Source organism: Rhinopithecus bieti, unplaced genomic scaffold (assembly GCF_001698545.2).
Source record: "Rhinopithecus bieti isolate Rb0 unplaced genomic scaffold, ASM169854v2 scaffold_6933, whole genome shotgun sequence".
NCBI classification, from domain to species: domain Eukaryota; kingdom Metazoa; phylum Chordata; class Mammalia; order Primates; family Cercopithecidae; genus Rhinopithecus; species Rhinopithecus bieti.
This window is the reverse complement of record NW_016805426.1, coordinates 2053206-2075508: the sequence shown is the minus strand read 5'-3', so window position 1 is coordinate 2075508 and position 22303 is coordinate 2053206. Positions and strand designations below refer to the sequence as shown.

At 43.1% G+C, this 22303-nt stretch overlaps 1 protein-coding gene across 2 annotated transcripts in view; it reads left to right on the top strand.

Annotated features, from left to right (window-relative positions):
* The window catches only part of SFMBT2 (Scm like with four mbt domains 2), a 258910-nt gene that overhangs the window by 103327 nt on the left and 133280 nt on the right, over positions 1-22303 (top strand). The gene's annotated exons all lie outside the window — the stretch shown is intronic.

The window sequence follows — 22303 nt, the reverse complement described above, 5'->3', positions numbered from 1 at the left end:
TGGAAACTCTACAGCGAGGGTTAGTGAACTTTTACTGTAAAAGGCCAGAGAGTAAATATTTTGGGCTTTGTGGGCCATCTGGTTCCTGTTGCTGCTACTCAGTTCACTGTTGTGGCACGAGAGCAGCCGTGAGCAATACATAAATGAATGACGTGGCTGTGATCCAATAAACTTTATTTACGGACACAAAAATTTGAATTTCATATATAATTTTCATATGTCATGAAATACTGACTTTTCCAACCATTTAAAAATGTGGAAAACACTCTTGGCTTCTGAGCCTTGCAAACACAGACAAGTGGGTGGTGGGATTTGGCCCGAAAGCCACGCACAGTTCACTGAAGCCTGCCGGAGAGCACCCCGTGTGTGCCTCTAACTGAAGACTGACTCCACGCACTTGTCATTGACTGGGGCATGGTTAATGGCTTCCTTTTTGACCCCTATGAACATAAATTGAATCTTTGCAACATTAAGGTACAGGTATGGCTTAATGGTAGGCTGCCTTTCTAAGTCGGAAAATGAGTCCATTTTAAGTTGATCTGAAATACTTAGAGTTTAGTAAATAAATGAGCTATATCAAATATGTGTAACACTGAAGGCTAATTTCTTTCAAACTCTGCTTTGAATCATGTTCCAGTAATTGGGGCAACCCGTAGAGATGTTGTTTCACTTCCCTACACTGTTCCTGCTGTGTTCTGAATGAGGAAGGAGGGATTTGGAAAGGTTGAGTGATTTCACTGGAGTCACAAAATGTGCAGAAATTGGAATATAATCAGTTCAATCCAGTGCCATGTCTACTTTTATCGCGTTGCCTCTCCTGCATTCTTATAGAAAATTGGAGTCTTTCGAAAGGGTGGACCTTTGCTCAGTGAATGGTGCAGTATCGATAAGGCTGCCCCAGACTGCCAGTTAGGTATCTGGTTTTCCCATTGATTTCATTCTGTCTGGATGATCTTCCTTCCTGACTAGATAGGAATCAACTTTCCTGTTTCCTTGCATCATGCCTACCATAGTGGTGCACCTTGGGAATATTTATTTCCTTGTTCAATGCTTATTGAATACTATGCAAGTCAGAGACACCTTGCTAGGGGGCTGGAGGTGGGCCCAATAAAATATCCCTGTTTCTCACAGGAGTTTATAGTATAATGGAGGACCCACAGGTACTTAATTAATAACAGGATACAGGAACTTGGGGAGACACTGCTGAGTTACTGTTCATGTATGGAAATAGCTGCCATAAAAGAACCTAAATACCATTTGTAGAATATAGCACACTGGCTTCAGTGCTGATAGCCTGTCATTTAATCATCATGCCAAGTACTTTGCATGTGGAGGGAAGATGATTGCAGGTGACGTTGCCTCTCTCATTGTAGGTTGATCCTTGAAGGTGTATTTTCGAGATTCAGTCGTTACCCGAGTAAGTAGCATGGGTAGAAATTTTTGCAATGCAGTTTTTTTTCACAGTTTTGCTAAATGAACTTCCAGTTTAATACTTTACTAATGAACACAGGCACTCTTTCTGTAGAGGGAGAGGGACTCTGAGCTGGGAGCTGATGCTCCTGTTGTCACTCCTGGAAAGAAAAGGGAAGAAGATAACTCTGTTGGTCTCCTGCCGTGCTTTTTCTGGAGCCACTCCTCCTAGGGGTGCAACTGACCTATTTCTTCTCACATAATTAGGAGGTGACTGACGTGGAGAGCTGCCTCCTTTAGGCACAGGGTGGGACCTGGCTTATTCCCAGTGTAGATTTAGTAGTACTTTGGTAACCAGTGGTGGTTGTCCCTCTTCTCTGTCCAGACAAGAGATTTCCTTCTTCTTTCCTAAATTTGTTTTTGACATGAATCTTTGGGGTTAGAATTTCTGTCTCTGATGGACGGCATCGATAGGCTATGTAGGCATAGTTAAATCATATTCAGTATATTTCATATCTGTAAAGTCTAAGGGCCTGGCCAGCCAGCCCTCACTGAGCTATCGCTGTTACTCGGATGACTTTGGGAGTTCTGACACTGATTTGTTAAAGATCCCTTGGAACATAACCCGTTTGTTAAGTTAGGGACTCCTTGTAATCATAATGAGAAAACCAAGCCCCTTAGTACGTGTATTAGTCCATTTTCACTCTGCTATGAAGAAATACCGAAGACTGGCTAATTTATTTAAAAAAAAAAAAAAAAAGAGGTTTAATGGACTCACAGTTCCACATGGCTGGGGAGGCCTCACAATCATGGCGGAAGACAAAGGGGAACAGAGGTATGTCTTACATGGTGACAGGCAAGAGAGCGTGTGCGGGGGAGCTCCCTCCCCTTTATGAAACCATCAGATCTGATGAGACTTAATCCCTATCACAAGAACAGCATGGGAAAGACCCACCCCCGTGATTCATTTACCTCCCACTGGGTCCCTCCCAAGACACAAGGGAATTGTGGGAGCTGCAGTTCAAGATGAGATTTGGGTGAGGACAACACCAAACCATGTCAGTGAGGGATTTGCTTGGGTTCGTTCTGTTTCCCTGCTCCCTGTGCTGAAGAGCCGTCTCCGTGGCCCGCCTCGCCCATGCAGAGAACAGTTCATTAATCGTGGGCTCCTGCCTTTCGGCCGGCATCTTCTCTCAGGCCTCGCAGGATCCGTAGTGACATGCAGGAAAGGAAATGAGAGAAAAGAAAATGAAATAATTTTGATTTTCTCCACTCCCATGTAACCTAACTTTTTATGTGGTCAAGCAATATAAGTTCCTATCCAGCATAAATATGTGTGACTATGTTTATATCCCTGCTTACAAAATCATTCTAAAATGGCAATGAAATATTGCTTCTCCCTTTTTCTTCCGGCAGAAAATATTCTAAAGAAATAAGAATTTTGATGAGGAGTGGTTATTGAGAGGGGCATTTCGGACTGCTTTTAAATCTCAGTAGTTTATTGTATTGGGGTTATTGAAATACTGGATATACTGACAAAATTCACCAAGAACTTATGATTATTGGGTAAGTGAATTCTAGGTTGTGGTTAGATTAAGTGTCTAAATAAGGCCCTATTTTATTACACCACCCTTTCTCTTTCTCTTTTTCTCTGTCTCTCTCTCTCTCACTCTTTTAAATCTCAGATTACCCCATCTTTCTGTGGTGGAAAGAATAATGGTTGCAAAGTGAGTAGGAAATTTATTTCTCTGTACTCATCTGGCATGAATTGTTCGCTCTACATAAACTGATGAATTACTGCTTCTAAGGCTGACATAATAGTTTTTGTTTTGTTAAACAACTATAAATTTCATCTAATACAGTCTTAGTGTTCACAGGAAGAAAACCATACATTAATATCTGCTACATTTCATTGCTTAAAAATAATTGTTAGTAGTGAAGCTTCATTTTCACAAACATCATTTGATCTCATGTAATTGATAGAAGAAAATTTCAGGGAATTTGTTCAGGGTCTGTTTACAACTGACTTTTTCAAGAACTGCCACATGCAATAATCCAAATGTATTCTGTTTATGAAATAAAGCAGGCAGAACTTACAGTCAGCACTCAGAATGACGAACTTACAGTCAGCACTCAGAATGACTTGTTGACAGCTACAGGTGCAGCATTTTTTTTTAACATATTGTAGCCCTTTTGCAAAGTTTTAAAATGTTTTATGATATACTATGATAGTGTTTTGATTTGTTTGTTTGAAGAATCGTAGAAGACAAAACCTTAGGAACTTTACTTATTCTAAATTTCCTGTTCTGTTATTGATAAGAAAGAAAAAGAGAGAGAGAGAGAGTGAGGGAGTCAGATATTCAAGTTGTAACCTCTTTTCATTCCTGCTGGTGCTTACGAACCAAATGCAGCTTGCATTTTAGGCGCGGGGACTCCTCAGCTCCACCTAAACTGAGGAGGGAAAGGCCTGTTATAATTTTTGTTCTTCCTCAACGGTTTTCCTTTAATAACCTGATTTATGAGGTTGAATCATGATTCTCGCATTTTGGAATGCTCCTTGTAATCAGTCACTTTTACTAGACCTTCTTTCTCATAAAAACAAGAATCAAGCCAGTTAATTGCCCAGACATGCATCTCTACTTACAGAATAGTCATGGAAACCTTGGCTTGTTGTGTTTAGGAACTTCCCCTGGGTTATGCCAAGGGTCAGGGGTCGATGTCACAGCCCCGTTTGGAGCTGTGAGCTCCCACTCTGCTCCTCAGCATGTGGGGTGACATTTATTCTCTTTGTGACTAACTAGTTAATGTTAATCCCCCACAGCATTGCTATTGAAGCAAATACTGCGACTGGGGTAGTAGTAACATTGTGAAGATGAATTCAGACTGTAAGAACTGAGTTTGTTGCTGAAATATTTCGACTTCATGGGAGAAGAGGGAGGGTGCCTTGTCTTTAGCAAATGAGTAACTATCTGGTTGTAGGTTGTACAGGGACTTTGGGAAAAAAGGAGGGAAGCTGAGGACACAGGCACGAAGATTTAGGTTGGAATTAAGACAGCATTTACCTCAAGTGGAGAAATGAAAGCAAGTTATCAAGGCAGGGGTCATGTAATTACCTTGCCAGAGGATTTGTGTTGTCTTCTGGTAGTTTTCTGTTGTTATCTGTTTGGAATTGTGGACCTATGACTGGGACCATATTGAGGCTTATGACAGTCTCTGTGCTTCCTCCAGTCTGCACCTCCCCTGTCCCTTGGGGTCAGTGGAGGTTCTAGTCTGCATAGCTATGCTAGGTTAACTCCTGAGGTCTCCCAGCCCAGAACGATTTTTTAAAAAATTCTAAACCAGTGGTTTTCTCCCCTTTGATGGTCTAGAACCACGCAGTTCTCCCTTCTCTTTCAGCAGCCCCGGGAAAGGCCAGGATGGGGACTCCTAGCGTCTGTAGAGAGGCATGGCTCTCATACTAGGTGACTTCTGGGGAGCCCATGTCAAGAAATACCAGTTTCTGCATCTCAGAACAGTAAATGGCCCAACTTGGAAGCGACAGCTCCTCCCCTCTCTTTGCAATCTCTGGTTTGTCCTGTGGAGGCAGTGGAGATTCCCCTGGCTGGTGTTCCGGGACTTCACCTGTCCCAGGGTCCTGCCCCCGCTGTCTCAGTGGAAAGCGTGCCACTAACTGCTGATGACTAAGCGTATAGATACAGCCCAGGCTCCTTCAGGCCTGCGGGCCTCTGTGCCTGGACTTTGTTCCAGTCTCTCCCGGGTCTCCTCCACACTCTCATGAGTTCAGGCTTCCTTCATTCCTCACTTGATGATTGGAAGAGCCACTTGACCCACTGGCCTTTCTGTGGCATCTCTCCTTTCAGAATGAACCCTGTGGAGGGACTGGCAACTAGTCCATAGTGTCTTGCTAGTTACTAGTGTCTCGCGCTACTTTGCACGTGACATAAAGACACTAATAACTGCCTCACGCGGATTTGCACATGACGTTCTTTATGCTGACTCTTCCCTTCCCTGAGACTTTCAGCGAAGGAACTTCTGTCCGTTGGAGGCACAGTTCTCAGCTACCTCCATCGGGAAGTGCCCGGGCCCTGGCCCCAGGGCTCCCACAGTATCTAGGGTCGACTCCTTCCCTGTCTGAATTACCTGTTTACATGCCTGTCTTCCTTATGAAACTTCTCGAACACAAGGCCTGTGTCTTAATGATCCTTATTTTCTCTCCAATATCTGGACTTTTGTGCGACACAAAGGAAAACAGTCAGCCTGTGTCTTTTCACCAGAAGCAATTTATCACCTTTCTAACTGTATAATGCTACATTCCAAAGAGTCTAAGCAGTTCTCTTGGAGTTGGCAGCTAACGACAGAAATAGTCCAGAAAGTCGTTTAACCTTTAATCCAGTGCTCTGTCTCACTAAAAATGAAAGGTTCTTAAAAATACATTTTGTGCATTTGCCAGTTGTTTATTAGATTTCTGCTCAGTGCCAGAGACGATGCTGGGCCTGGAGGAGAAAGTTAGAACAAGAGTAATGCCTTTCCATTCTCACGGAATGCAGTGGGCTGTCAGAAGCGGTAGGGAACAGCTGGGCAGATACTGTGATGTGGGACATGTACCACATGCCACATGGGAGGGAATTCCCGGCTGGGTGGGCAGGGGTTGAGGAGGGTGTTTTAAAAGCTGTGTGAAGGGGGCAGTGCAAAATGCAGGCACACTGAATGAGAAGCCTCAGGGTTGACCAGGAATGTTGTCAAAAGACTACCTTGAAAGTTGGAGTCAACGACTCGGCCCCATGAGGTGAGAGTGGGAATCTGTCATCCATCTGTGGCAGATTCTCCCTAGGATATTTGTTTGTTACTCAGTGTGAATGTAGCCTGATTAGTCTCTTTTAGTCTTTATTTTTTCTTTATTTCTTTAAAATAAAAGCTGGATACATGTGCAGAACGTGCAGATTTGTTACTTAGGTTACGTGTGCCATGGTGGTTTGCTGCACCTGTTGACCTGTCCTCTAAGTTTCTTCCCTTCCCCCCACCACCCCCAAGCCCCCAGCAGGCCCTGGTGTGTGACGCTCCCTTCTCTGTGTCCATGTGTTCTCAATGTTCAACTCCCACTTCCGCATGAGAACACGCGGTGTTTGGTTTTCTGTTTCTGTGTTAATTTTCTGAGGATCATGACTTCCAGCTTCATCCATGTCCCTGCAAAGGACGTGATCTCATTCGTTTTTATGGCTGCATGTTGTATATGTGCCACATTCTCCTTGTTCAGTCTACCACTGATGGGTATTTGGGTTGGTTCCATGTCTTTGCTGTCGTAAATACTGCTGCAATAAACATTTGTGTGCATTTGTCTTTATAGTAGAATGATTTATATTCCTTTGGGTATATATTTATATATACCCAAAATAAATATACCCAAACTGTGTGTGTGTGTGTGTGTGTGTGTGTGTGTGTATACCCAAAGGAATATAACTCATTATCCTATAAAGACACATATAAATGGTATTTCTGGTTCTAGATCTTTGAGGAATCGCCATACTGTATTTCACAGTGGTTGAACTAATTTACACTCCCACCAACAGTGTAAAAGCGTTCCTGTTTCTTCACAGCCTCACCAGCATCTATTGTTTCCTGACTTTTTAATATTCACCATTCTGACTGGCATGAGATGGTATTTCATGATGGTTTTGATTTGCATTTCTCTGATGATTAGTGATGTTGAGCTTTTTTTCATATGTTTGTTGGTCATGTAAATGTCTTCTTTTGAGAAGTGTCTGTTCATATCCTTTGCCCACTTTTTGATGGGGTTGTTTGTTTTTTTCTTGTAAATATGTTTAAGTGCCTTTTAAATTCTGGATATTAGCCCTTTGTCAGATGAGTAGATTGTAAAAATTTTCTCCCATTTTGTAGGTTGCCTCCTTTACTCTTAATGATAGTTTATTTTGCTGTGCAGAAGCTAGTTAGTTTAATTAGAACCTGTTAATTTTGGCTTTTGTTGCAATTGCTTTTGGCTTTACTTTGTTATGAAGTCCTTGCCCATGCCTATGTCTTGAATGGTATTGCCTAGGTTTTCTTCTAGGGTTTTTATGGTTTTAGAATAAGTGCCATGTGGCACGGAGAAGAATGTATATTCTGTTGATTTGGGCTAACTTTTGTATTTTGTAGTAGAGACGAGGTTTCACCATGTTGGCGAGGCTGCTCTCGAATTCCCGACCTCAGGTGATCCACCTGCCTCGGCCTCCCAAAGTGCTGGGATGATAGGCATGAGCCACCACGACCAGCCCACAGCTACATTTTAATGTAATAATATTTTCTATGCAGTAGTTGTTCGTAATCTTTTTGGGAGTCATGGAGTTCTTTGAGAATCTGATGAATCCAATGAAACTTCTTGGAAGAGGTCTTAGACCCACACACACAGACACACATATACACACATACACAAACACACACACGCACACACACAGACATATATATACACATACATAGACACACACATACACATATACATACACGCATATGCACACACATGCAGATACATGTATACACATGCACATATACACATACATACACACATATACATACACATACACACATAGACACACATACGCACATATGTATACACACTCACACACACACTTCACAGCCTTGTACTTCATTGTATGGGCTCGTGAACCCTGGGGATCCTGTCCCAGACCTGTTGACAAGTTAAGAACCTTTGCTTTAGAGAAGGCGAGAATTGGTCAGACTGAGACTTCAGGAACAGGCCTGTCCGGAGCCAGGGAACTGGCCTGGCTCTTGGGCTTCTGGGTGAGTGACATTCCAGCAGTTCACATGTGGTGACCCAGGATGGACAGTCTGAACATCAGTTGGACTAGATCACGTGCACAGGATGGAGGTCTCGGTCTCTCTGGGGAGTGCTCGAGACGGTGAGTGGGGACATCATGGTCAGGGTTTGGAGCGAGACTCTGAGAAGAAGCTGGAAGTGCAGAGTGTGTTGACCGGTTTTCTGCTCCCTGGACATATCCCGCAGAGGATGGCTATTAGGGGAATCCCGAGAGACAGGATCTCTCCAGTTGCCTGGAATTCCAATTATTTTCTGCTGCAAAAATGTAGCACTCATTGGCGAAGGGCAGGCTGCAGTTGATTGTGAGTGAAGGCCTCTGGGTGCCGGCTGAGCAGCCAACAGCAGCACGGCCACCTCCAGGCCTCACCTGCAAACCCCACTGAGGGTGGATTCCATCTTTGGGCAAAAGTCAGAGCCCCCTGGGTTGAGAATATGAATCAGCCCGTGGTGCTCCCATTGCGGAGGTGGTGGGGGTGCTGATAACAGGGCGGGCATGGGAGGCAGACACAGATTGCAGATACTATCCTCAGATGTACAGGTGTTGAGGCCACATTTTTCACCCAGGTCACACTCCTGTGTGTGCTGAGTGTGTGTGTCGTCGTGAAGCAAAAAATTATAACAAATTTATAATTTAACACTGAATTCAGTTTTCTCTTCCTATTTGAAACAATTATATGACTTTGATAATTGTTTGGCTTTTGTTTCAAAATTTTAAAATGTAACATTAATGAAAATCTCTCCAACTAGTTTTTTAAATTTCCTTGTTTCTTTGCAGTAGCTCATCAGAGTGGTTGGGGTCATTTTACCCCCACCCCTGATGGCCTCCTCATCCTCCTCCGGCTTCTCCTCCCGCTCCCACTCCTCCTCCCCCTCCTTTTCGCTCTCCCCCTCTTCCTTTATTTAGCTGTGAGCCCCTGCCCAGCCCTGTGCTGAGAACCTTCTTGTTCATGGTTATTTTACTTAGTGTTCAGGAGGACCTACCAGGTGGTCCAGTGAGTAGGCTTGTTTTACAAGTGAGGAAACGCACCTGGAGAGGTTAGGCGGCTTTTCTGATGTCACACAGACAATGTGGATGAAGCTGGGACTCCAACCCAGGTAGTGCCATCTGGATCCTGCCATTTCCTGTGTTTTGCAGCTTTCTCAGTGAGTGCAAGGCCATCTCAGTATTCCTTCTGTGCACCCTCAAAGGCACAGCCTACAAGAGCTGTCTGATGACTGATTCATTGCTGTTTTCCCTTTTCTAGGAGTGTTTTTGTTCTTTTTGCCTGCTGAACCTTTAGAATAGTAACGGTAAGGCAGGGTGTTAGGAGTCTCCAAAGAAATGGAACCGATATAATGTGTGTATATATAGATACTGTCATGACTGTGGAGGTGTGATGAGTCTGAGCTTTGACTGGGCAGGGCGGCAGGCCAGGCACTCGGGGAAGAGTTGCAGTTCCAGTCCAAGGCCGTCTGCTTTAGACCCAGGAAGAGCCGCTGCTGGGATGGAATCTGGTTGCCTGCTGGAGGATTCCCTGTTGCTCAGGGGAGGTCAGTCTTTTGTTCTAGCCAGGCCTTCAACTGAACGAGGCCCACCCACACTGGGGAGGGCGGCCTGCTTTACTCAAAGCCCAACAATTAAGATGTTAATCTCACCCAAAATCACCCTCCCAGAAAAATCCAGAGTAGGGTTCAACCACATATCTGGGCACTGTGGCCCAGGCGAGTTGACATAAAATTAACCATCACAGACAGCAGCCTAAATCCTGTTGAATGAGAGGCCGACTCATTTTGTCAGATACCTAAGGGCTTATTAATGTCAGATACCTAAGGGCATGTTAATGTAAACTTGCTGCAAGTTTATCTCTTTCTCGTAGACACCTAACGGGAATATTGGGAAAAATGTGAATGGAAGTTCTTTTGCTTCAGGAAAGAAAGTAACTTTACAGGAAGAAGTAAGTCAAGTATGAAAAATAGAGTGAGACCTAGGAGAAGAAAATCTTTAACAAGCAACTGTCTTACTCCGTTGAACTTAGAGCCCTGGACCTGTGTGATATGTCAATTCAGTCTTGACAGTTTCTCTGCAGAGTGAACTAATGAAAAGAACTGTAAGGATTTTTTTTCTTCTTTTTAGTGGAGAATGGAAGAAAAGTGGCTGACTCTTTGGAAGGGGATTTTTTAAAAGCAGGAAAATGTTTAAAAGCAGGAGCAGTAACATCTATGAAAGTGAGCTATTGGCAGCTAGAGAAGGATTGGAGAAAACGTGCAAGAATGAGAGATTCCGTATTTTATTGGATAAAAATCTTTAGCCAGTAAACAGTGATAAGGTGTTAAATTTCATCTGATAGTTTTAGAGGTTATTTATCTCATAGACTCTTAAAGATTCCTTGCAGAGTAGTGTGGGTTGTGTGTTTCGAGAAAGTCGTAAATGGTTTCCATCTCTGTGGTGTTTATTTAGCAAATTCCGGTTGTTTCTAGCGCTAAGATCTTCTTGGGAACTTCAGAGAAAGCGTTAGGTCCTTTGGGATTAAAGTCCTGTTGTACCTGGATTTTCTTTCATCTCTGGGTGTTTCTTTCATCTCTGGGTGTTTCCCTTGTCTGACATGAACGGTATTGGTGTTACCTAATGGGCTAATCATACAGCAGAGAACTCCAGAAAAATATTAAATGTGTGTCTTTATCACACAAGATACTAAGTGCCAAAACACTTAAATGGACTGATACCTGGCTTTCTAGGTTACACATGCTGAAACGAACATTGCAAGTGATAATTCACTTATGTAAGCAGTTACAAACTATGCAAATACAAAAAAAAGAAAAGAAAAAGAAAAAGAAATGGCAGTACGTTTGTGAATGCGGTGGCATGCTACTGAGTTAAATCGTATTTCAATGAAAGGTCTGTGCAGTGAATATTTATGGTCACAGTGGCTCTTAGTCCGAATTCAGCAAGTTGTATGTCATCAAAAGATTAGTGAAACAGATACAATTTCTAAAGCTGTCTAAATCTGCCAGTCTTTCCTTCTTCTGACTCAAGTTCATCTGTGGCCTATAAGTTGTTGGAGGTGTAACCTACTATTTGTTGGCCATGGTTGGAGGTGTTGGGTGTGTGGTTTTGGACACAGTGGGCATAGGTGGTCCCAGTCTCCTGGAGTGGACAGCCAGACGAATATTGTAGACACAGGAACACAAACATGTTGTTGGAGCATTCGTCGTATCTCTGGGGGTTGCAGCTTTGTCTCAGTTTGCTGTGGCTGAACCAAGGAAAAAGGCAGATACAGACTTTTACAAGAATTATAATTCTATGAAAGATTTTGAAGAGATGAGAAAGGCTGGCGTCTTTCAGGATGCAATGTGATTTTGGAATATAAGGAATTTATTTGGGTTGAATTACCTAGAAGTTTGTCACTGACCTGTGTTTCTGAACCGTGAAGCATAGATATGTGGGCTAACAAACAGTTTCTCTTGATAAATAAACCATTAACAAGTATATTTTTAAAAGAGTCTGTAGAGAAATATATACAGGGGATGTGAATAGGCAGTTCCCAGAAGGGAAACCTGAGTTGTCATAGTGTAATGATACTAAACAGCACTGATGATCTGTAAAACAAAAAAGCAAAGGAAAAAGGCAGTTTCATATGCTTCAGATTAGTGAAAATTTAAGAAGTCTGATTATATAAAATACTCCCAAGGACAGAGAACATTGGGGATGATGAGGTTGTAAGAATGACTTTGGAGAGCAGTTTGCTGATAACTAGGAAGTCATTTGCTGTTCTGCACCTAGGAATTAATTTTAGAGTAGCAATGTTACAAAAATTAACCATCGGAATTAATTTTAGAGTAACAGTGTTATAAAAATTAAGCATCTAACATCAGATTTCACCTCACTTGTCCTATCAGCAGCCTTTGACAAGATTGATTATTCCTTCCTTCTGGAAATATTTTTATTACTTGGAAAGAGAATTAGCTGGGCACATGGCTGTCCAGATAGAGTCTAGATACTTGGACAATGCACAGTGAGTTCTGTCCAGTCTTACTGTTACTTGCTAGGATCAGAGATAAATTCTACATCGTATGTTACAGATTTAGGATGAGGTTTCACTGGAGGAAAGCGAGATGTACATGGACCAACGGTTTACGTCCCATCCTCTTACCCCATAGAGATGCCTCTGGGTGAGTCGGCATGCTTTTTATTGGAAGCATCCTTCCATTTTGTGGGTTTCCTTTCTTGTTAGCATAGAAAACAGCCATGATATTAGGGGATAAACAGTAATTACAGTACCTTCCCCCACCCTAGCAGTGGGGCAGTACGCATTTCATGGGGAACCTGAATGAATGTGGGTTCAGTACCTCCAGCTGGGCTCTGTCCTAGCTCATTGCTCCAGAGAGCTCCCTTTGGGACATACTTCCTATTGTACTATGAAGAAGTGGCCATGCCTGGTGAGGAAGTGATCTCTGTGATATACATGTAACTGATGAGATAGAAATTGTTCATCTTTACTTATGTTCTTTCCCTCTTTCCGTGGGCTGGGATGTGCTGAACCATCTGTTTCCCTGCCCTCCCTTAGAACAGAGTGACAGGATTGAAGGACCCAGGGCTCCTAACACATCTTGGGAAGCAGAGTTCTCTATCACCTGCCCTGGGTGAGTGAGAGAGAGAGAGAGAGACTCTTTATTATTATTATTGGGTCTCTTTATTATGCAGTCTAGCTGTGATGCAGTATCTCATAGTCATCTTAATGATCTTAATGACTATGAGGGCGCGTGGAGCTTTCCCTTGGTATTTACGTCCCTTGAGTCTGCCCCATTTCAGTAAAGGCCTGCTCCGTTCCTCAAGTGCTTAGGCCAGAAAGCCTCAGGGACATTTCTGTGTTCTATTTCTCTCGCAGCCCATCAGCAAATCCCATTAGCTTTACCTTCATATTTTAAGAAAAACAAATACTTCGACCAGGTGCGGTGGCTCACACTTGTAATCCCAGCACTTTGGGAGGCCGAGGCGGGCAGATCACCTGAGGTCAGGAGTTTGAGACCAGCCTGGCCAACCTGGTGAAACCCGGTCTCTACTAAAAATACAAAAATTAGCTGGATGTGGTGGGTCGCGTCTGTGGTCCCAGCTACTTGGGAAGCTGAGGCTGGAGATGGTGGTGGGCGCCTGTAATCCCAGTTGCTCAGGAGACTGAGGCAGGAGAATCGCTTGAACCCAGGAGGCGGAGGTTGCAGTGAGCCGAGATTGCGCCAGTGCTTTCCAGACAGAGTGAGACTCCATCTCAAAATAAATACATAAATAAATATTTTTAAAATTGGCAGATAATAATTGTATCTATTTATGGGGTACAATGCAATGTTTTGACCCGTGCATACATTGTAAAAAAATTAAATCATGCTTATTGACATATCCATCACCTTAGCAACTTAGCATCTTTTTTTTTGTGCTGAGAATGTTAAAAATCGACTCTTAGCACCTTTGAAATACACAATGCATTATTATGAACTACGGTCCCTGTGTGGTGCCGTGGGTCTCTAAAGTCTACTCCTTTCAAGCTGAAACTTTCTACCCCTGCTGCCAGCCTCAGGTACCCATCCCCTGACTCTGTTTTTATGAGATGATTGAAGTGGCGAATCTGACCCTGTCTCGTCGCCTCTGCTATTGAACAGCATGCTTGCCAAGCTCTTGGCTGAGGAACCGCAGTGGCCCCCTTGCAGGGCTTCCTGCTTCTGCTCTTGCCTGGGTGCAGATAATAATGTGACCAGAACCATCTTTTCAAAATATGCCACTTCTTCACTTCATTCTGCTCCAGCCCTACCGTGGCTATCCCTCTCAGGGTGGCAGTGGAAGTCCTTGTTGTGTGCTAAAGCCAGCAGGAAGCTACTGCAATGTCCAAGACAAAAATACCAAGCATATGAAATGCTGCTGAGGAAGCACAGCTCTCTTCTCTGTGTCCCCGCTGGGGGCAACCCTACCACTGCTCCGGTGGTCAGCACTACAGATTCTTCCCAGGGCCTGGTAAAAGGTGTCACACAATTCCCCCAAATTCCCTCAATAAAACATTGCTGGCTGGGAGTGGTGGCTCACACCTATAATCCCAGCACTTTGGGAGGCTGAGATGGGAGGATCACCTGATGTCAGCAGTTCGAGACCAGCCTGGCAAACATGGTGGAATTCCATCTCTACTAAAGATGCGAAAATTAGCCGCGCAGTAGTACACGCCTGTAATCCAACTACTCTGGAGGCTGAGGCAGGAGAATCACTTGAACATGGGAGGCAGAACCTGGGAGGCAGTGAGCCGAGATTCTGCCACTGCACTCCAGCCTGGGCGACAGAGCAAGACTCTGTCTCAAAAAAGAAAACAAACAAACAAACAAACAAAAATTGCTGCAAATAGATACATACCCAGGCAGGTTGCCTTATTTAAACAGGGAGAATAATGAGAGTGAATTCCTCTTCTACGTAGTGTGAATTGCGCGCGTTGCTGGAGTCACTGCACTGATGAAGTGGAAAGTTGCAGGGCAGCCAGACTGAAGCATAGCTGTGGAGAAATCTGGTTTGCATTCTAAGTTTTACAATGATCTCGAGGATACTGTTTTTCTTTTTCTGTGCTCTTGTGCATAAAATGAAGAAGAAAAGTTTGGTTTGGATGTGGAAGGAAGCTAGACTACAGAACTGCTGAACGATGTGTCATGCAAATTAAAAACTAAGCAGGTAAATAACTGTGTGTAAACATTCATATCGCACACCATCTCTTCACTACAGATCCTGCCCTCATCAAAAACATCCGCCAGCAACGACCGTGATGCTCTGTACGTGCAGTGTACCCTGCTGTGTTATGAGTGTTTTTTGCTAAGTTTAACCAGAGAGGTTGCCTTTTACTGCCATATAACAAGTGATTGGTTTTATAAGAATGCGAGGAAAGGGAATTGAAGCTAAAAATGGATTGGATTCCTGTGACAGTTTACCCTGGACATTATTTTCTGTGAGAGATACTTCATTTTGGTACCAGTTTGCAGATGTTTAAGATGTGATCATGGTGACAAAACTAGCATTAGTATCGTTAGGGAGGGCAAGTAAGAGACTAGAAGGCTATTAAGGATCATCATACTCTGGAAGGAATTTTTACTCTAATCATGATTTTTTAAATTAATATTGCTCTATGATTTTATGCTGGTGACCATAACTTTATATCCATGACCTGATGTACAAGTTTACTAAAAGTTAATTTTGCATTTCTTGAATTTATTTATTTTTTTTAAAATAAGAGACAGAGCGTCACTATGTTGCCCAGACTGGTCTCCAACTCCTGTGCTCAAGCGGTCCTCCCACCTTGACCTCCTAGTACTGGGATTATAGGCATAAGCCACTGTGCGTGGCCTTTAGAAGCTAATTTTGGATTGTAGGAATTCGTTAGCTTATAATGAAAACACCAGTTTAAAATATTTTATATATGCTCTTCTCAAAACAAACAGTATTAAATAAACATTTGAATGAATAGTAAGTATTCTTCGGTAATATTGCATCATCAAAGAATATTGACTTTTTACAAGGATTGATACTGTACTTGAGTAAAAAGTGTTAGGAAGTTTATGTTTACTTTCTCATTTCATTCTCACAATTGCCTAATGAAGTAGTTGCCATTAAAAATCATGTATGACTCTGTAGTGAGCTAGTATCAGCCAACGGCAACTCTCCTGTGCTCATTTCCAACCCTGAAGAAAACCCTAAGCAATGACTAGAAAGAATGTTAGGTAACAAAGGCCTTCTTAAGGGTGTGCATAAATCCTGTCTACAGTGTTAATGATTGTGGCATAAATATTAAATATTCATATGATGTGGATTATTCTGAGTTTCATATACCTTGTTTTTCTCCTTTCACCCTAATGTCATCACTGTGATAGGGCTGTGTCGTTTGCTTCCAACAATTCTTAGATCATGGCTTTGTTAAATCCTATTCTTTTTTTGTTTTTTTCTTGAGATGGAGTCTTGCTCTGTCGCCCAGCCTGGAGTACAGTGGCACGATCTCGGCTCACTGCAACCTCCCAGGTTCAAGCAGTTCTGCCTCAGCCTTCCCAGTAGCTGGGGGACTACAGGTGCCTGCCACCATGCCCAGATAATTTTTGTATTTTTAGTAGAGACTGGGTTTCACCATGTTGGCCAGGACGATCTTGAACTCCTGGCCTCAGGTGATCCGCCCCCCTCAGCCTCCCAAAGTGCTGGGATTACAGACATGAGCCACTGCGCCCCGCCTAATTCCTATTCTTTACAAAAAAAAGTTACTATTTCTTTTCTTAATCATACAAGTGTATTTTTACAACTGAAAGAGTCTTGAAAGGTTGAAATGAAACTTGTCCTCCAAAAATCTTTATATGACAGGTACTAAGGGGTGTGTGTGTGTGTAAGTGTAATTTTTCTGACATTCTTCACAAGTTATATCTTCATCTGGGTTACATTCATTATTAAAGACAGCAGCACTTTTATCTATGTGTTTGAACCCCAGTAGTAGGTAGCACTAGAAGCTTGTCAATCCTGTTGAATCATTTTGTGATCTATCCTTTTGTTTGTAGGAACAATCTAATTTGAACCTTATATGAAAAATTAATGTAGGTTCTCCTTTACAAATCTCCAAGGGAAAGAACTCTGTCATCCTTTTTTCTTAATAGTAAGAGCAAGTGTTTCCTTTTATCATTTGAAGTCTGCTGTTGCCTCCTTTTTCCTTTAGCAAAGTCAATGTTAAAAAAGTCGTCCCCTGAGAAGTCAAAGGCTGCTCTACCTGACATCTCGTTGAGAGAAGGCTCGGTTCTCTTGTGAGCTGGGAGGAGTTTCGGTGGGTTAAGCACTCTTATTTATCTCTTTTTCCTCCAGAGACCCCATTAAAATGGTAGTGAGAAAATAAAAAGTACATATACCAACAACACAAAGAACTTAAAGGCCACCAGCATGGAAAAGGGATTTCACAATGTTTCTGGCAGCCTGGATGCTGATAAGGCTCCATGACTACCAAATTAGCGTGGGGGCTGCAGCTGGGGAGGCCCACCTTGGAGACTTTGAATGCCGAGTGGGTGGGAGTCCCATGTGAGGCTGAAAATCACAGGGTTCCGTGGGATACCTATAGTCAGATCACTTCATGGATTCTGTCCTTCTTCCACCCCTGCCGTGGCTACAGCCAAGGACTAGAAGCCAGATATTTATGCCTCTGCCTCATCGCTGAAAAAGTGGACTGAATTGTCTAGGGAGAACCCCTGTTGCTAGTTTGGAAGGCAGCTTCTTAGAAGGGGAATTACTCCAGTGCCTACTCTCTGAGTCAGACCCGTCTGCCCAGGACACCAGCCTCTCCAGGGCTTCTGGTGTCTCGTATTTAAGTATGACGCATGACCATTGTTGGCTAGACACCCAAAGAGAGCTTCTGATCAAAGAGGGCAGGATGAGATGAAGAGACAATGAAACAGCCCCAGGAATCAGAGAGGACCCGGGGAACAGGGGTCATCACTGTAATGAGAGGCTTTGAAAAGGGCATCTTGTCAAAGAAAAGGTTTTAGAAGGAAGCAACTACCAGAAGCAAGAAAGAAACATTGCAGACCAAAACTGTGACCCACGGAATGAATTCGAAGAAGGGTTGATTGGAAGTAAGTTCAGAAATTGCCCAGAAAGACAACAAAAAATGAAATACCCTTGTGTTTAAATGCTATCACATCGAGATGGGACTCGAACTCCCTTCCTGTGGGCTAGAGTGGGTTTGAGTGAAAACGGCCTTTCTCTTCATTCTAATTACTCGCCCCATCTCTCAGAGAATGGGTAGGCATGGGGTGGCTGGTCTCAGCAGACCTGTCTGTTCTACTGTGACATGGGAAGGCATTGAGGAGCCTGGGCCAACAGTGTTTGTCCTCCTGACCCCAGCATGGGTCTCCTTGTTCATCATCTGCCTGCATGGGCAGCCCTGACCACAGGCTTTGTACCCACAGCCCGGTCTATACAGGTCGTGTCCCTGAGAGGTGACCCAGCGTCGGACTCTACGTTATGTGCACTTGATAGGGCTCGAAATCCAACATGAGTGGTGTTTCCCCAATTTCTGAAAAAGTGATGCTAATCTTCTGCCTTTATCTGGGACTCGATTTGTAGATAGCTTGCTTTCTTTTTCTTTTATTAGAGACATGTTCTTACTCTGTTACCCACACTGGAGTGCGGTGGTGTGATCATAGCCCACTGGAGCCTCAGGCTCCTGGGCTCACACCATTCTCCTGCCTTAGCCTCCCAAGCAGCTGGGACTACAGCCACCCACTACCATGCCCAGCTAAGTAAAAAAAAAAAAAAAAAATTGTAGAGATGGAGTCTTGCTGTGTTACCCAGGATAGTCATGAACTCCTGGCTTCAAGAGATCCTCCTGCCTTAGCCTCCCAGAGTGTTGGGATTACAGGTGTGAGCCACCATGTCCAGCTTGGCAGCTTTATAGTCCTAATAAAGCATTTGTGGGATTTGGGTCCATCTTTACATGTCCTCAGGAAGCATATGTGTGTGTAACTCAAGCTCAGAACTTGAGTTCTGAAACCTAACTTCATGATTCCTTCCTTCACTGTGATGTGGGCACCTCTCCAAGTGGGGCATTAGTGGAATGGAACTTGGATTTTTAAAAGGTATAGTGGAATGCTTGTATACTATTATAACTAAGTAAAACCTTGAAAAAATGTTCATGAGAATGTGGTAAAAAGTTTCTGATTTTTTTGTTTGTTTGTTTCTTATGACTTTCTAGGAGTTTGCCTTTATCAGTTGAAAGCATGGAGCAATGATTACCAAGTTGTGGATAAACCTTCCTCCACCTGAAATTGCGGAGTGTTTTTCTCCCTGATCATTTCTTTCCTGCTGTAGAGTTCTCCTTTGATGCCGTTGTTGGGCGCAGGGCAGGTTTTGAGTGTCACGATGTTTCATGTGTGGATTGGTCCTTCAATTTGAAGAATAAGATCATGATCATAGACAAGGATTTGGCTTACAGTTGAGAGCGCTGAGTTGGAGTCTTGGAAGAGAGACATGCTGCAGAATAAAGTTCATAGTTTTAAAATTTCGAGTTAGAAGTTTAATGGTCACACTAAACAATACCAATTAGCTTTCATTGCAGTGAATTCTAAAGAATTGCGAGGCAAATTTTATTTACCAGAATTTAACTGAATTAATCAGTGGTTAAGGTAACTGCATGGACTCGGAATTGTGAATTGATTATACTTAGTTTTTATTTTATGGCAATATTTCTTGTCATAGGTTTATGGTACATTTGAACATTTAGAGCTTTGAGAGTTACATGTTGACTGATACAGTTTTTCTTATAAAATTAGCCAGATTCTTGAGAACGTTTCTTTTCTGCTTTTTAACCTAAAGTGGTCTGTGTACGTTTGTGGCTTTATAGAGACATCTTTCATGGAGAGCAATTCATTTAGATAGTCTGACTCATAAAAGATTGCTTGAGTCTTGTGCAGACACATATAAAGGAAAGCTATAGGACTTCTGGGAACCTGAGGCTCGTAAGATGTAAATGTCAGCTCTCCCTGGAGCTCCCTTGCTGCTTTTACTTGGACAATTTAAATTTCAGCATTGTGCAGTGACTTCATAGGGTGCTTGCATGTTTTAAAAATTTTCACTTAAACATGAACTTGCATCATACGCATGTTAGAAACAACCCTGTGGAAAATAGAGCTTTCTTCCCGTAGTTGGATATAGACAATCTGTGTTAGGCACAGGACCATTTATCACTGAATTATAATAATTGTTCTTCTTTTGTAATGAGATATGAAATGCATATTTATGGGGTACAGTTGTATATTTTGTCCCAATCTTGAAACTTATGTGAGTCATTTTCATATTATCTCCATTATGCCTGCAATGTAAATTACTGGTTTATCTGTTGGCAAAAGCTTTGGAGAATCAGAGAATCTAGTGGAGAGACTCCATGTGAGATTGGCCTCTGAACACTTGGGGGCTTGAGGCTGTTTCTAGGTTTTTTTTTTTTTTTTTTTTCTGAGACGGAGTCTTGCTCTGTCGCCCAGGCTGGAGTGCAGTGGCATGATTTCGACTCACTGCAACCTCCACCTCCTGGGTTCAAGCGATTCTCTTGCCTCAGCCTCCCAAGTAGCTGGGACCACAGACACCTGCCACCACACCTGGCTAATTTTTCTATTTTTAGTAGAGACGAGGTTTCACAATATTGACCAGGCTGATCTTGAACTCCTGACCTTGTGATCCACCCGCCTTGGCCTCCCAAAGTACTGGGATTGCAGGTGTGAGGCACCGCACCTGGCCGCTCTTTCTAGTTTTTTTCTGTGAACTTGGGCAAGAGTTAGTGAAGAAGAAGCCCCTGTTAGCATTGTTAGGAGGAACAAAACAGAGGGGTAAATGAAAGGTCTTTGTAAAGCATAGGGTGAGTCCAGATTTTAGTTCATTTGGCCTGTGTATCTTTGCTTTCGTCTCAGTGACCCTAGCCATGCAAGAGGGCCACTTTTGAAAAGGGTGTAGCATTAGAAAAATGATGACTACATTTATAACGAAGCAAGAGAACACAAGAACACAGTTTTATGCTCAGCTTCCCAAAGTGCCGAGCATACAGTATTTTTTGTGTTTGTATTTCCATGTGAGTATATATGTATAAAATAAGGAAGGTGACATTTTATTTGAGAAAAAAATGTAGTGATAGAAGTGGACAGATGAGTTATTCTTTATTATAAGCGGGGTGAGGCTAGGACGTTGCCGTGTAAGGTAAAGCTGGACTCAGCCTTGTTTGCCTGAGTTCTGTGCATGCTGGTTTTGCTTTTGGTCTGATGATCGTCCTTGGGCATGGGTGGATGTTGACTGAGAGGCACATTAGTGATGAAGCAGCAGGTCTGGCCACTGCTTGGCTTGTATGTTGGCCTCCATTCTACTGGCAGTTCTGCCAAAGCTCATTGGAAGTTTCAGTCTGGATACCATGGGTATGAATAATCAATAACTAGCAGATTACAAAGATATATGTAATAATTTAGTACATGTTTTTAATAAAACAAGAGCTAATATTTATTAATTGGTTGATGTGTGCCTGGGTTGGTTATATTTTATTTGCATTATGTCTCTCCTTTAGGCCTTAGAACACCCCTTAGAAGCAAAATATTGTTAGCAACCTGGCACCCTTTGATTGGCTAGAAAAGAGTCTAAGAGAAATTGAGTAAATTATTCAAAGTCGTGCATCCAGTGATGCTGGAACCCCCGTTGGGCCCCAGATCTGCCCCACACCCTTATGGCCAACTTCCCTTTTATAGTAATTTCACTGCTTTAGGTTTGAGCCAGAAGGGTTGCATCAAGCATTTGAAGAACCTAAAGGGTGCACAAACTACTTGGGTCTTGGACCTTTGCTGGGGGCTGAGTAAAGTCCTGGGTGGATCCCAGGCTGCCCACAGGGAGAGCCAGTTGTGGTGAGTGGTTAATCTGGGGCTAGGGTCTTGCTGTCATTTATGCTGACTTTGCACATCCATCTGTTGGTGCCCTTGGAAGGCTCAGGTCCCTCAGGGATGCGGGTGTAGCCCAGTGAGGCCTTTGGAGATCTGTCGCTTGGGAGACATGCCAAGGAGATACGCTTTTCTCAGGTCTTGGGTTCCGAGCACTTGTAGAATGTTGCCCTCCACAGTCTGATATTTCTTTTTCAGAGGAGGCCTCAGATACATTCCTTCCTTATTCACAGGGCTGTCACCCCTATTTTGAGTCCTATCACTTTTCTACTTAGATAACTGAAGCAGCCTCAGTTTCCCTGCTTTTAGACTCTTTTCTTTCCATTCAAACCCTTATACTATTTGCTGGGTTCATTTTATACAGAGATGTTCTGTTTGTTAAACGTCTGTGTTGACTTCCGGGACTGTCCATAGTTTGTTCCTACCACTCAGTATTATTTCCCAGTGCTGTGCGCTTGGAGTGTGCCTTAGCCTGTCTGTTTACTGTGCAGTCGTCCCTTGGGATCCCCTGGGGGACTGGCTTCAGGACCCCCAAGGATACCAAAATTTGCAGATGCTCAAGTCTCGCACAGAAAGTAGTATGGCTCACACATAACCTATGCACATCTTCCTGCAGACCTTAAATCACCTGTTGACATA